Source organism: Passer domesticus, chromosome 25 (genome assembly GCF_036417665.1).
Source record: "Passer domesticus isolate bPasDom1 chromosome 25, bPasDom1.hap1, whole genome shotgun sequence".
Taxonomy (NCBI): Eukaryota; Metazoa; Chordata; class Aves; order Passeriformes; family Passeridae; genus Passer; species Passer domesticus.
Window position 1 is genome coordinate 3,753,581 of NC_087498.1, and position 14,505 is coordinate 3,768,085.

The window sequence follows — 14,505 nt, forward strand, 5'->3', positions numbered from 1 at the left end:
ATTTTCCAGCTGATTCCTCTGAATCCCAAAATAGCTTTTTTCCCCCCACACTTCCCAGCCTTTTTCGCCGCTTTTCCTGCAAAAAAATTCCTTTTGATCTTTATTTTTCCCTCCCTCTCTTCAGCAAACGAAGCCCAAACTCAGCAGCAGGAATAATTCCCACTGGAATTACTCCGGGAACCTCTGGATCAGCACGGAGTTATTCCATCTCTTAAAAAAAAAAAATGGATGAAGGAATTAAAGGAATTTGTTAAAATATTTCCCTGGGAGTGGCTTTGGAGTCCCCTGGAGCGTCTGGGGACAGCTTGGACCCTTCTCCCTCAAATTTGACTTTTATTGGAGCTTCTCCTCCCCTTCAGAGCCGGGATTTTTTGGGATGTTGCTCCCAAATATTGGATAATTTAAGGAATGGGATTTAGAAGTGTCAAGGCTCTGAGGCTGCCTGGGTCATTCCCAGAGGATCCATCCAGTGCTTCCATTTCCTTCCCCACTCCAATTCCCACCCCAATTCCCATCCCTTCCCACTCCTTTCCACCTCTTCCCACCCATTCCCACCCCAATTCCCATTCCCACCCCAATTCCCATTCCCACCCCAAATCCCATTCCCACCCATTCCCACCCCAATTCCCATTCCCACCCATTCCCACCCCAATTCCCATTCCCACCCCAATTCCCATTCCCACCCCAATTCCCATTCCCACCCATTCCCACCCCAATTCCCATTCCCACCCATTCCCACCCCAATTCCCATTCCCACCCCAATTCCCATTCCCACCCCAATTCCCATTCCCACCCATTCCCACCCCAATTCCCACCCCAATTCCCATTCCCACCCCAATTCCCACCCCAATTCCCATTCCCACCCCAATTCCCATTCCCATCCATTCCCACTCCTTCCCTTGCATTCCCACCCCCATTCCCAAGGATTTCCACGCCACCATCCCACATTAACCCTCGGAGCCCGGCACGTTCGTTTGCTGGATGCACAAACACGAACTCATTAGCAGCGCTAATTAGCAGCCCTAATTAGCGGGATGCTCCAAAGGGAAGGGAAATGAAGGAGAGGCGAAGGAAGAGATGGAGCGGAGGGGGGAGGGATTGGGAAGGGGGGAAAAATGGGAATACAAAAGGCATGGAGAGAAAAGGTCGGGATAAAAATAGAACGGGGGGTGTTCCCTGGTTCTGCTCAGCTGGGATCTGGGTACAAACGGCTCCGGAATATTCCTGATATTCCCAATATTCCAAATATTCTTGATATTCCCAATATTCCCGATATTCCCGATATTCCTGATATTCCCAAATTCCAGCTGGCACTCAGCATTCCAGGGAATTCAAACTGCCCAAGAGGAGTGACAGAGAAATCCTTCCTCTCCCTCCTTCCCTCATCCTCATCCTCCTCCAGGTACCAAAAGCTGGAGTTTATAGGATCCAAATCCCAGCTGGAATAGGATGGGATGGGATGGGAGGGGATGGGAGGGGATGGGATCCATGGGATGGGATCCAAGGGATGAGATGGGATCCATGGGATGGGATCCATGGGATGGGATCCATGGGATGGGATCCAAGGGATGAGATGGGATGGGATGGGATCCATGGGATGGGATCCAAGGGATGAGATGGGATGGGATGGGATCCATGGGATGAGATGGGATCCATGGGATGGGATCCATGGGATGAGATGGGATCCATGGGATGGGATCCATGGGATGGGATCCATGGGATGGGATCTATGGGATGGGATCCATGGGATGAGATGGGATCCATGGGATGGGATCCATGGGATGGGATGGGATGAAGGTGCCGAGTCCAGGGCCCTGCAGCAGCCTGGAGCTGAGCTCCCTCTCCTTTTCCCATCAGGATCATTCCCATCTTACATCCCATCCAGCAAATCCACATCTTCAGAAGCCAGGAAAGCTGAATTTTCCTAAAACACCTGGAAATCCCAAAACCCCAGCACTGGCACAAAACCTCCACCTTTAGAAGTCCTTCCCTCTGCTCCAACACTCCAAACGTTCACCCACTCCCACCCCAATCCTGTGGAGCACAGGACAGATCCCAGCTGCAACTTGAGAATTCTGGGCTTGATTTTTTTCCTGTTTTCCCTCTTTTTTCACCTATTTTCCCTGTTTTTTCCCCATTCCTGTTTTTTGACCTGTCCCTGTTTTTTTTCTCTGCTTTCCCTGTTTTTTTTTCCCCCCTGTTTTCCCTAGATTTCCCCCTGTTTTCCCTGGATTTTTTCCATCCCTGTTTTTTGACCTATCCCCATTTTTTTCCCTTGATTTCCCTGGATTTCCCCCTGTTTTCCCTGGGTTTTCCCCACTCTTTTCCATCTTTTTTTCCCCTGTTTTTTTTCCCTGTCCCTGTTTTTCCCCTGTCCTTGTGCCGGAGCCGTTCCGACAAAACCGTAGGAATGACAAACGCCGCCCTCGCCTGCAATTCCGCTCACGGCACACGCGAAGGATTCCTGACCTCGCGCCCCTTTTTGAAGGCGTAAAAATCCTTCTTTCCATCTCTCCTGGTGACTCCACAGCCACCAGGGCCGTTAATTGCCGGAATATTCCAAAGGCTGACGGAAAATTGCGGATCAACGGCCTCTCCCACCTCGCTGGAGGAATAATTGGGGACCCGGAGGTTGTCCCACGTGTCCCAGCCCAGCTCGTTTTTCTGGATTTGATGGCTCAGTGTCGTAATGGGAACGTGGATTGTAAATCAGTGGGAATGTGGCAGGGAGCAGGAAAACTGGGATTTTGGGATTTATGGCACGGTCTGTGATGTCTGTAAGGGTTTGGGGTGACCTGTATGGACACAGATCCAAACAAAACCATTCCTGTGGCTTTATTCCCAATAAAAAAGCCTCATGATGAGTCCCATTCCCATCAGGTTGGCAGGAAAGTGGGATTTTCCCATTGCTCCAGACCCTAAATTGGTAAAAAAAATCCATTTTTTGGGGGAAGTTCTTTGGGATTTAATTAGGGAGAGAAATGGGGTTAATAAATCCAATATTTCATCCTGGAAATGCCTCTCCCATTGGATCAGGACTCTCTCCTGCTTTTCCTGTAGGATTGGGATTCTTGTCCTGCATTTTCCATAGGATCAGGGCTCTTTTCCTGCTCTCTCCTGAGCCCCCAGCAGGCCTGGAGTGAGGATTTGATTCCCAACCGGAATCTGAGCAGCAGCAAATCAAGAATTAATCAGGTGCTATAAATATCAGCGTCCCTCTCCCCTTCCCTTCCAGCAAACCTCAGGATCTGCACATTCCCAAAAATCCCCTCGGATCCCTCCCGGCCTCCCATCATCCACCTTTTTTCATTCCACATTTTTCCTCCAGCTCGCCCCAACCGCAGCCATGGGAAGAGAGGGGGAATTTCCATTCCCAGTTCCTGGGCACTGCGGGTTTAACAGGTGGGTGAACTTCCCAAGGATATTCCAGAGCCCTTCATTATCCCGGAATTCCTGGTTTCCTGCATCCAGGAGCCCCCGGCGTGGCCATGGCAACTGGTTTTGCTTAAGTGCAGCTCGAGAGCGGAGTTAATTTTAGATGGAGTGAGGAGGGAGCTGCTGCAATCCTTGGATTTCTCCTCCCAGAATGATTCCCAGGAATTCCTGCACCACGGCAGCCGCCTAAACTTCATTATCCGGGGAATAATTCATTATCCGTGGAATTACAATGAGGTTTGGGTTGGGAGGGGCCTTAACGATCATGTTCCAACCCCAAATTATTTAATTCTGACTGATCCATGGAGTTGATCCTGAGGAAAGGGAATTATCCGTTATTCCCTCAGGTCAGGGAGGACATTTTGGGGCTGGAGCAAGTCCAGGGAAGGGAACGGAGCTGGGGAAGGGTTTGGAGAATCCTGAGGGAGCTGGGAAGGGTTTGGAGAATCCTGAGGGAGCTGGGAAGGGTTTGGAGAATCCTGAGGGAGCTGGGGAAGGGTTTGGAGAGTCCTGAGGGAGCTGGGAAGGGGCTCAGCCTGGATAAAAGGAGGCTCAGGGGGAATTTCTTGCTCCAAACATTTCCCAATGTCTGAATTCCCAACAATTCCCAGTTTCCAGAGTCTGAATTCCCAACATTTTCCACTTCTCAGTATGTGAATTCCCAACATTTCTGAGTTCTCAGTGTCTGAGTTCCCAATATTTCCCAGTTTCCAGAGTCTGAATTCCCAACATTTTCCAGTTCTCAGTGCATGAATTCCCAACATTTCTGAATTCTCAGTGTCGAAATTCCCAACATTTCCCAGTTTTCAGTGCCTGCATTCCCAACATTTCCCAGTTTTCAGTCACCAATCCCCACGGAGGAGCCAAATTTCTCCTCTGTGAGCTCCTCCAACTCAGTTTTTTTCCATTAATATTTTGCTGATGGATTTCTTGGCTCCTGTGCTGGAGCCAACAGCCAGATCCAAAGGAACTTTTGGAGAGAGCTTTCCAGAAAGTGCATCCAGAGCTGCCCATCCCCAGCAATCCCAGAGCCATCCTGCTGGGAAGGGGAAGGGAGGGAAGGAAAACGGAGCCAGAGCTCGGAGTTCATCCCGAAAATCTCCTCCCGTGCAGCTGCCGCAGGAGTCATTCCATCATTTATTTTTATCTGGCCAGGAAAACCCAAAGCTGCTCACAAGGAAGTTTTCCAGGTGAAATTTGTCCGTGGAATTATTTTCTGGGAGGAATTCTCTCCGTTCCAGCCTTGCCCCAACAAATCCAAGCTGGGGCTCCTGATGCTTCCAGCAGCGCCAGCCCTGGGATAATTCCATGGGAATAATTCCATGGGAATAATTCAATGGGAATAATTCCATCCTGAATGGTTTGAGACTGGCCTGGAGCATCTCCAAGGACTTTCCATGAGTCCTGAGCTTCCCAAAAACCCCAGGGCAGTGTTGGATGCATGGAGCTGTCTCTTCCCAAGGAACGCTCTGCAGGATTTGCCCTCATTAATCCTCACCCTGTCATTAACCACAGCATTTAATTAATAAATTAGCATCTGGTTAGGCACGGACAGGACGTGGATCAGCAGGAATGTGTCTCCAGAGGCCGTGGATTTGCTGCAGTGTTGGGAATACCGGGCAAGGACAGGAAAATCCCGTGGGAAGCGGCGTGAGATGGATCCGGGATGGTCTCGCTGTGGTCGCCCGCCAGGACAATTCCTGAAATCTGGAAAGGGAATCTTCACCAGGAGCTGGAGCGCCAGGACACAGGGAATGGCTTCCCACTGCCAGAGGGAAGGGATAGACGGGATACTGGGAAAGAATTCCAGGCTGTGAGGGTGGGGAGGGGCTGGGATGGAATTCCCTGGGGAGCTGTGGCTGCTCCTGGATCCCTGGAATGTCCAAGGCCAGGCTGGATGGAGCTTGGAGCAGTCTGGGACAGGGGGAGGTGTTGGGGGATGAATAGGATGAGGTTTTGGGATCCTTCCTGCCCACCCCATCCCAGGATAATTCAGTTTCAGCCAGGAAAGGAGCATGGATGGATCCCAGCTTCAGCAGCAACATTCCCATGCTTCCACCCCATTCCAGAGCTGTCCCCTCTCCCCTGAGACCTCGGGATGATCCCAGCCAGGACCCCAACCCCATCCCGGATTTGGGATTAGCAAACAGGGGATTTATCCCTCTCCCTGATCCATTTCCAGCTCATTTCCCCCATTTCCCTTTCACCTCTGGCTTTCCTGGGAACGCTCTGCCGGTGTTGCAAAAGCCAGGAATTATTATTCAGGGAAGGAGTGGGAGAGAGGCTCGAAATGCAGAGCGCGGGAGCGATCCTTAATCATCCCCATCATTAGTTAATTGCCGAGTCCATTCCGAGGAGAACATGGAATGCTAAATTTAGACGGAGCAACGGGATCTATTTTGGGGGATTCGTGCTCTCCCCGCCAAGGATTCTGCCTCCCGCTCTTCCCGGGAATGTCAACACCGGGGACTGGCGGGGCAGCGCCAGCCTCGTGTCCCGTGGGCTCCCAGCAGGAGTTCCTGGGAATGCGGGAATGCGGCAGGGACTGGGAGGTGGCTGGAAGGAGGATCCTGCTGGATCCTGCACGTGGCTTTTTGGGAGAAAACCTGATCCGTGCCTGGTTCTGATGGTGCCAGGTCCAAAAGAACTTCGGGATGGGATGGGATGGGATCCATGGGATGGGATCCATGGGATGGGATGGGATCCATGGATGGGATCCATGGGATGGGATCCATGGGATGGGATCCATGGGATGGGATGGGATCCATCGATGGGATCCATGGGATGGGATGGGATCCATGGGATGGGATGGGATCCATGGGATGGGATCCATGGGATGGGATCCATGGATGGGATCCATGGGATGGGATCCATGGGATGAGATCCATGGGATGGGATGGGATCCATGGGATGGGATCCATGGGATGGGATGGGATCGATGGGATGGAATCCATGGGATGGGATGGGGACAATCCCTCCCAGTGCTCCACTGAGGAAGAAATTATGGATCCATTTTCCTCCATTTCTGGAGTCCCAGCCTGGCAGAATTCCTTCTTCTCCTCATTTCCTTCTCCCTGTTTTCAGAGCCATTTTCCAGGTCCTCCTGGAGACTTTCAGATGGAGCTCCAGGAGGAGGACTGGGATCTCCCACCTTGATCTCTGATTCCCTTTTTTTTCCATTAGCAGACCTGGGATCTTCCCCACCTATCCCTGATTCCCATTTTCCTCCCAAAAATTCTCCCCTGTGGCCACGCCCCCTCCTCTCCCTGTTCCCCCACCTCAACCCACACATTCCCAATTTTTTGGGGAGTCTGGCAGGAGCTGTGCCGCCCCTGCCCCTCACACCTCCCATCCCTTTGGATGCTGCAATTCCCAGGAAAACTGGCAGCAGTGGGGGAGGGGGGAAAGTCAAAACTTAATAAGACATTAAGACAACAGATTCATTAAGAAGTCGTTAATCCCTGTCAGGAGCAGCTTTAATTAACAAATGCCAGGAACTGCGGCACTGCCACCGCTCCTGTGACCACCTGAGTGCCGCTAATTAAATGCCAGTTAAAATTCCCCGGAATCTGGCAGCGCGTTTTCCGCCCGCTGCCAAGATTTTCTCCGCAGCCTCCGAGTTCACCTCGTTTGTCATTGTCCTCCCCGTGCCAGAGCAGGGGGGTTCTTGGAAAACATTCCCAGCTTTCTCCTCCCCTTCCCAAGAAAGGCTGTTTGCTTCTCCCCGGGGTTTTTTGTTAAATTCTGGTTTTCTCCCGGATTTTTGGAGCTGTGGGAGTGTTGGCTGTGCTGTTTTCCATGGAATATCATCCTGCTGGCTCTGGGATAGGTTTAGCAGGTGATGTCCCTGCTCAGGGACTCAATGACCTTCCTTCCGAACCATTCCATGATTTTGGAAAGATTTTCTTCATCCAAGGCTCCTTCAGCATCCACAGCCAGGGAAAACCCTCATTCCTCCTCCTGCCCTTGGGTGACAGCTCCAGTGGGAGCCTCATTCCCTGAGGATGCTCCTTGGCCTTCCCAGAAATCCCCTGGGGAGGGAGTGGGGCTCATCAACCCTGTTGGGAATGTTGGGAAAGGGATTCCCTTCCTTTCCCTTCCCTTCCCTTCCCTTCCCTTCCCTTCCCTTCCCTTCCCTTCCCTTCCCTTCCCTTCCCTTCCCTTCCCTTCCCTTCCCTTCCCTTCCCTTCCCTTCCCTTCCCTTCCCTTCCCTTCCCTTCCCTTCCCTTCCCTTCCCTTCCCTTCCCTTCCCTTCCCTTCCCTTCCCTTCCCTTCCCTTCCCCTTTTTTCCCCTTTTTTCTCTTTTTTCCCTTTTTCCCCTTTTCCTTTTCCCCTTTTCCCTTCCCTTTCCCCTCCCTTGCTCCTCTGAAAACATTCCCAGAATTCCAGGATTTCTTTCCCCATTTCCAGCCTCCTCCCCACTTCCCGCCGACCTCTGTTGGCAAAATCAAACGATTTCGAAATCGATTTTTCCACAGGGCTCCCGCTTTCCCGGAGTCATTTTCCCTTTGATGTGACAATCCAAGGTGTCCCCTCAGCCGCGCAAACTCCGCATCCATAAAATCCACAGCATTCCCACGCTGGGATTTACATAACGGGGACACTGGAGGCATCAAAAGGAATTGGAGATGAGCTTTAGGAGCAATTACGGATCCCATGGAAAGGAGGGAGCGGGGAGGGGGGACATGGCAAACTCCGGGATGTTCCCGGCTCTGTCCATGCATTTCTCCCGTTTTATCCCAAAATTCCAGCCCCAGACACCCCCAGGTGTCCCGGTTTTCCTTGGGAGTGGCAGCAGATGTGCAGGGACACATCTGGAAGGAGCATCCTGAAGAATTCCTGGAATGTCACCACCCCGGCACAGGGGGCTGAGCCCCAAGGAAGGGACACAGGGTTCTTCCCAAGGGGATTTGCAGCTGGATACAGCTGGAAATGCCTGGGATGCTCCAGTGCTCCAGGAAGGGACTGAGGGAGGTGAAGTTTAATCCCAGAAATTGGAGGATCACTCCATCAAGCTCCTCTGGAATTCGGGAAATGGCTTTGGAAAGCATTCCCAGCATCCAGCTGGCTCCACAGACAGCACCAGGGCCTGATCCAAATCCATCCACACACCCAAATTATTCCAAATAAAGCTTGGATTCCATAGATCAGATCCCACAATGGAAATCCGGGGCAGATTTGGGATCACAGGATCCCTAAGAGGGCAAATGCTCCATAACCATCCCAAACTCCCAATTTTTTGCTGTTCCAAAGGTGGAGCTGTGCCCAGAGCTGGAATTTTAGGATTTCTCCTCTAGGATCAGAATTCCTGGACTCCCACACTCCTCTTCCTCACATCCCAACCCTCTTCCCACCCTCAAGGCTTTCCCTCAGCCTAAACAAACCCGGGGATAAATAATCGGAGGATTTGGAGATGCTGGATCGCCATGGCAACCCCGCAGGCCTTCTCCTCCTCTTCCTCCTCCTCTTCCTCCTCCTCCTTTTCCAGCCAGGAGCATTCCCAATCTCCCACCGCCTTTCCAGGGCTCCCCTGCCGGGAACTGGGGCAAACTGGGAGCAAAACCTTGTCCTGCCCAGTCTGAGCCTCATCAGCCCCTCAGGATGTGCCAAAACTGCAGAAAAAAAACATTTCCGTGCCCCCCAAAAAGCAGCTCCAGGTTTTCCTCCCACTTTTCCAGTTCCTGTGGATTATTCTCCCTGCTCCACCCTCTCCATCCCGGTGGGTTTTGCCTCTCAGCAGTGCAGTGGTTTAGGCTGATCCCAACAGGCAGGAAATGGGATTGGAGCTCTGGAAAATCCGCTGGGTTGGTGGGAGTGGAGCTCAGAACCGTCCAGGGAGCAGCTCAGAGGGAACGATCCGAGGAATCCATGGATGTGCCTCTGGAGGGGCTGGAGCAGGAGCTCCTCAGGATCACCTGGATTTCCATTCCCAGGATTACCTGGATTTCCATTCCCAGGATTACCTGGATTTATATTCCCATCATCACCTGGATTTCCATTCCAGGATTACCTGGATTTCCATTCCCAGGATTACCTGGATTTCCATTCCCATCATCACCTGGATTTCCATTCCAGGATTACCTGGATTTATATTCCCAGCATCACCTGGATTTCCATTCCAGGATTACCTGGATTTCCATTCCCAGGATTACCTGGATTTCCATTCCCATCATCACCTGGATTTCCATTCCAGGATTACCTGGATTTATATTCCCATCATCACCTGGATTTCCATTCCAGGATTACCTGGATTTCCATTCCCAGCATCACCTGGATTTCCACTCTTAGGATCACCTGGATTTCCATTCCAGGATTACCTGGATTTCCATTCCCAGAATCACCTGGATTTCCATTCCCAGAATCACCTGGATTTCCATTCCCAGCATCACCTGGATTTCCATTCCCAGGATTACCTGGATTTCCATTCCAGGATTACCTGGATTTCCATTCCCATCATCACCTGGATTTCCATTCCAGGATTACCTGGATTTCCATCCCAACATCACCTGGATTTCCATTCCCAGCATCACCTGGATTTCCATTCCCAGCATCACCTGGATTTCCATTCCAGGATTACCTGGATTTCCATTCCCATCATCACCTGGATTTCCACTCTTAGGATCACCTGGATTGACCTCCCACCCCCACTGGGATATCCAGAAGAATTCCCAGCTCCCCCCTCAGCTCAGACCATTCCCACTTCTCCCTCCTGCTCCAGCTCTTCCAGCAGCCATTCCCAAACCTGGTTCCAACCACGAGGAAACCCAGAGCTACTCCCAGTAATTGGTCCCTTTACTGGGCATAAAAACTAAAAAAAGCTGATTTTTATGATAATATTTTTGGAAATCCCAGTAATGAGCCATTCCCTGGTGAGCTGGGGCAGTGCCAGGATGGGAAGAGCAGAGCCAGGGAATGCGAGTGAGGAGAAATAAATAAATTTGGGGGTTTGTAAACACAGTTTTGGCCTGGTTTAGCTGGGATTTCTCCTTGTCCAGCCTCCAGCGAGGGTTTGTGAGGAGCCAGAGGAGCCTGGAGCTCCGGGATGGGTGGGAAGGGCTGGGAAAAGGACAGGGAGGAAACTCCGGGGGTGTGACGAGTCAGGGATTCACGGAATGGGTTGGGATCAACCACCTAAAATTCCAGTTTTAGGATTTGCAATGATCCCATTCCATGGGCTGGGACATTTGCACCATCCCAGGTTTTCCCAGGCTGGCCTTGGGCACTCCCAGGGATGGAGCAGTGCCCGAATCCTCCGGGAATTCCATCCCTGCCCACCCTCCCAGGCAGGAATTCCTCCCCAAATCCCACCCCGGTTTGTGACACTCAGGTGTGTCCCCACAGCTCGGAGGGAGGGACGAGGTGGCTCCCGTTGCCATGGGAACGGTGGCACCGCCAGCGCGGGCTCTGCCGCCCACCCGGAATGGCCCCAGTGGGAAAAACGTCCCCGAGCAGAGCTCCGGGGGAAGGGAGGGGAACACGGCTGGGTGAGGGGGTCCCTGGGACGGTGACACCCTCGTGATGGTGACACTGACACTTCATTGTCCTCTGTCATGGTGACACCCCTATGATGGTGACAGTGACACCCCACTGTCCTCTGTGACAGTGACACCCTTATGATGGTGACAGTGACACCCCCATGATGGTGACAGTGACACCCCACTGTCCCCTGTGACAGTGACACCCCCATGATGGTGACAGTGACTCCCCACTGTCATCTGTGACAGTGACACCCCCATGATGGTGACAGTGACTCCCCATTGTCCTATGTGGTGGTGACACCTCCATGATGGTGACAGTGACACCCCACTGTCCCCTGTGACAGTGACACCCCCATGATGGTGACAGTGACACCCCCACGGTGGTGACAGTGACTCCCCACTGTCCCCTGTGACAGTGACACCCCCGTGATGGTGACAGTGACACCCCACTGTCCCCTGTAGTGGTGACACCCCCATGATGGTGGCATCCCATGGCCCCTGTGACACTGACACTCCACATTATCCATTAAAAAATCCCGTGTTATCCATAAAAATCCCATGTTATCAATAAAAGCCCCCATGTTATCCATAAAAAACCCTCATTATCCATAAAACTCCCCTCTTGTTATCCATTAAAAATCCCATGTTTTCCATTAAAAAATCCCATGTTATCAATAAAAACACCCATGTTATCCATTAAAAACCCTCATTATCCATAAAAACCACATGTTATCCATAAAAAACCCATGTTATCCATAAAAAACTCTCATTATCCATTAAAACAATCCCATGTTATCCATAGAAATTCCCACATAATCCATAAACCCCCCATGTTATCCATTAAAAAACCCCATGTTCTCCATAAAAATCCCATAAATGGGAGACTCCAGCAGGTGTGTTCACCCTGGAATTGTTTCCCAAGGGGACATGGAGAGGTCTGGGAATGAGGAAAGGAAAAATCCCGGCACATTCCCAGTGCTGCAGAGGGAGCCGGTCCCATTTGGGCCCTAATTCCAGTTATTCCTGGTTTTTATGGGATCGGCCCTGATTTATGGGCGGCTCTTATGGCAGCCATAAAGCAGCCCCAAAATGCAGGGGGAAAAGGGAGCAGAGGAACATTTCCCACCCCTGGAAAATGGGAATTCCAGAGGATTCCGGGATGCCTCTGTGGGGACAAGCAGGAGGTGGGAATTTGGGGAGGCTGCTGTGATTTGGGATTGGGGTTAAAAATGGGATTTGGGAAGGGGTGGAAAGGTGGGGAATTCTTGGAATGTGGGAAGGGAGAGGGACAGCCCTGAATTCAGGGCTCTGGGTTTGGGAATTCACCTCCAGCTTGGGAACGGGGATGGGATCCCATTCCCGTCCCTGCCACAGGACTGACCTTGGCTCACCCCAGATTTATGGGAATTCAATTTGGATGGGGCAGCACAGTTGAAAATGGGATTTGGGATGCAGGATTGCTCCATCCATGGGGTTTTCCTGATCCAGAAGGGAATAAAAGGTGCTGGAGCCCTTTGTTCATCCGGGTCTGGTAGAGCTGAGCTTGGCTGAGCCTGGCTTAACCCCCTAAATCCCGCGGTTCTCCAGGAAAATCCCTCAGGGCAGCTCCCCGAGGAGCTCACCCCGTGTCCTGAGGGATAAAAGAACGGGAATGTCACAACCCCACAAGCGTGAGAGGGAAAAACCCACTCCAGACTCCAAGATTTTGGGGTTTTTCCTGAATCCCAGGAACAATTTTAACCCTTTCCCAGGGAATATTCTGGAGGTGGATCCCGGAGCCGGCCGGGGAGAAGCGCTGGCGCAGCAGGGAGGATAAATCAGAGCCATCTCGGCTGCGATCCCACGCAATTAAAACCTGGATCGGGATGTGCTCGGCAGCCTGAGGAGCATCTCGGGAGCCTCGGGAATTGCTCAGCCTCTGCAGCAGCGCGGCGGGAGCGGGGCGAGGCGGCTGGGGCACGGGCACGGCCTCGGGACCCCCGCGAGCGGCTTCTCCATCCCCCGGGAATGTCCGCAGCAGCGGGCACGGCCACGAAATCCACCTGGAAGGGCTTTTCCAGGAGTTCCACAGGGATTTGGGAAATTTCAAGGGGCATTTCCCTGCCAGCACAGGGGGTTCAAACCAACCCCTGCTCCAGGCACCCCCAGCTCTGGCAGCGGGCACGGGCACAAAATCCACCTGGAAGGGCTTTCCCAGCCCACCAAATCCACCTGGAAGGGCTTTCCCAGCCCACCAAATCCACCTGGAAGGGCTTTCCCAGCCCACCGGGAGCTCCTCAGCAGTTTCCACAGGATGCTAACTGGATTTGGGAAAAATAAATGGGAATTTCCTCTTTGACCCAGCTCTATTTCTCCTTTCGCGGTTGGAGAATCCTGGAAGGGCCGGTGCAGCTGAGCCCCCCCGACGCCGGGACGCTCTGCAAAGCCGGGCAGTGACGCTAAACCCGAGCCCAGCTCCCGCTCGGCGCCTGCAAAGGGCTCTGCCGAGGGGGCGGGCAGGGACTCGGTGCCATTGAAGCGCTGCCAATTAAATCAGGTCACTCCGAGCTCGCTGCGAGCTCTCCTCGGCGTGTGCGCGGCCCCGCTCCAGCCCCGATCCAGCCCCGGGTTCCAACCCTGATCCAGCCCCCAGCCCCGGGTTCCAACCCTGATCCAGCCCCCAGCCCCGAGTTCCAACCCTGATCCAGCCCCGCTCCAGCCCTAAATTCCAGCCCCGGGTTCCAACCCTGATCCAGCCCCCAGCCCCGGGTTCCAACCCTGATCCAGCCCCGCTCTAGTCCCGTTCTGGTCCCGATCCATCCCCAGTCCCGAGCTCCAAACCTGATCCAGCCCCAGCCACGCTCTGGCCCCGCTCCAGCTTCGAGTTCCCACCCTGATCCAGTCCCCAGCCCCGTGATGGTCCCGATCCAGCCCGGAATTCCAGCCCCGAGTTCCAGCCCCGAGTTCCAGCCCCGAGTTCCAGCCCCGCTCCAGCCCCGGGCGGTGGCTCTGGGAAGGAGCCAAGGCCCCGGCTCCGCTCGCCAAGCCGAGCGTGAAATGGGGACTCGATGGCCGCTGTCACCGCCCCCGTCCCCGGGCCCTCTGTCACCCCCCGGGGCTCGGAGAGGATTTTCTGGGATGCAAAAAAATAATCTGGGGGTGCTGTGCTCTCCCCACCCCAAATCCTGCCCGTGTCCCAGCCCCACAGCTGCCACTGGCAGGTCCCTGTCCCCGTGTCACGCTGGGTGTCACCGTGCGCGGGGCTCTGCATCCCCTCTGGGTGACACAGCTGCGACCCCAGGGCAAAAGGCGGATTTTTCCCAGTTTTTTTTTCCCCAAGGTTGAGTCCCTGAACATCCCTTTTTGGGGGAAACGAGCCCCTGGCAGCGCGTCCTGCTTGGGGACCGAGCCGGGGACCCCGCGGGTGGCCGCGCTGTCCCCTCGGGGAGGGACACGGCGCCGCCGGGGCCACGCGCGGCCGCGTCTTTGGGAATGCCGAGAAACCCCGGCGGGCAGAAGGAGATTTGGGCCACAAATCCCAAATCCACCGAGCGCCCCCTTCCCCTCCCACCCGCCCCCGGGCTGGGCGACCCCCGGCTGCGGGGAGGGGACG

The 14,505-nt window shown here is 53.6% G+C and overlaps 1 long non-coding RNA gene across 1 annotated transcript; it reads right to left on the reverse strand.

Moving 5' to 3' along the window:
* Window positions 1-6,880: 6,880 nt before the first annotated feature.
* LOC135286177 (uncharacterized) lies at window positions 6,881-10,718 on the reverse strand. The gene is made up of 3 exons (XR_010350640.1): window positions 8,820-10,718; window positions 7,869-8,038; window positions 6,881-7,466 (listed from the first exon to the last, which is right to left on the reverse strand). It is a non-coding gene; the product is annotated as an uncharacterized LOC135286177 (long non-coding RNA).
* Window positions 10,719-14,505: the final 3,787 nt, after the last annotated feature.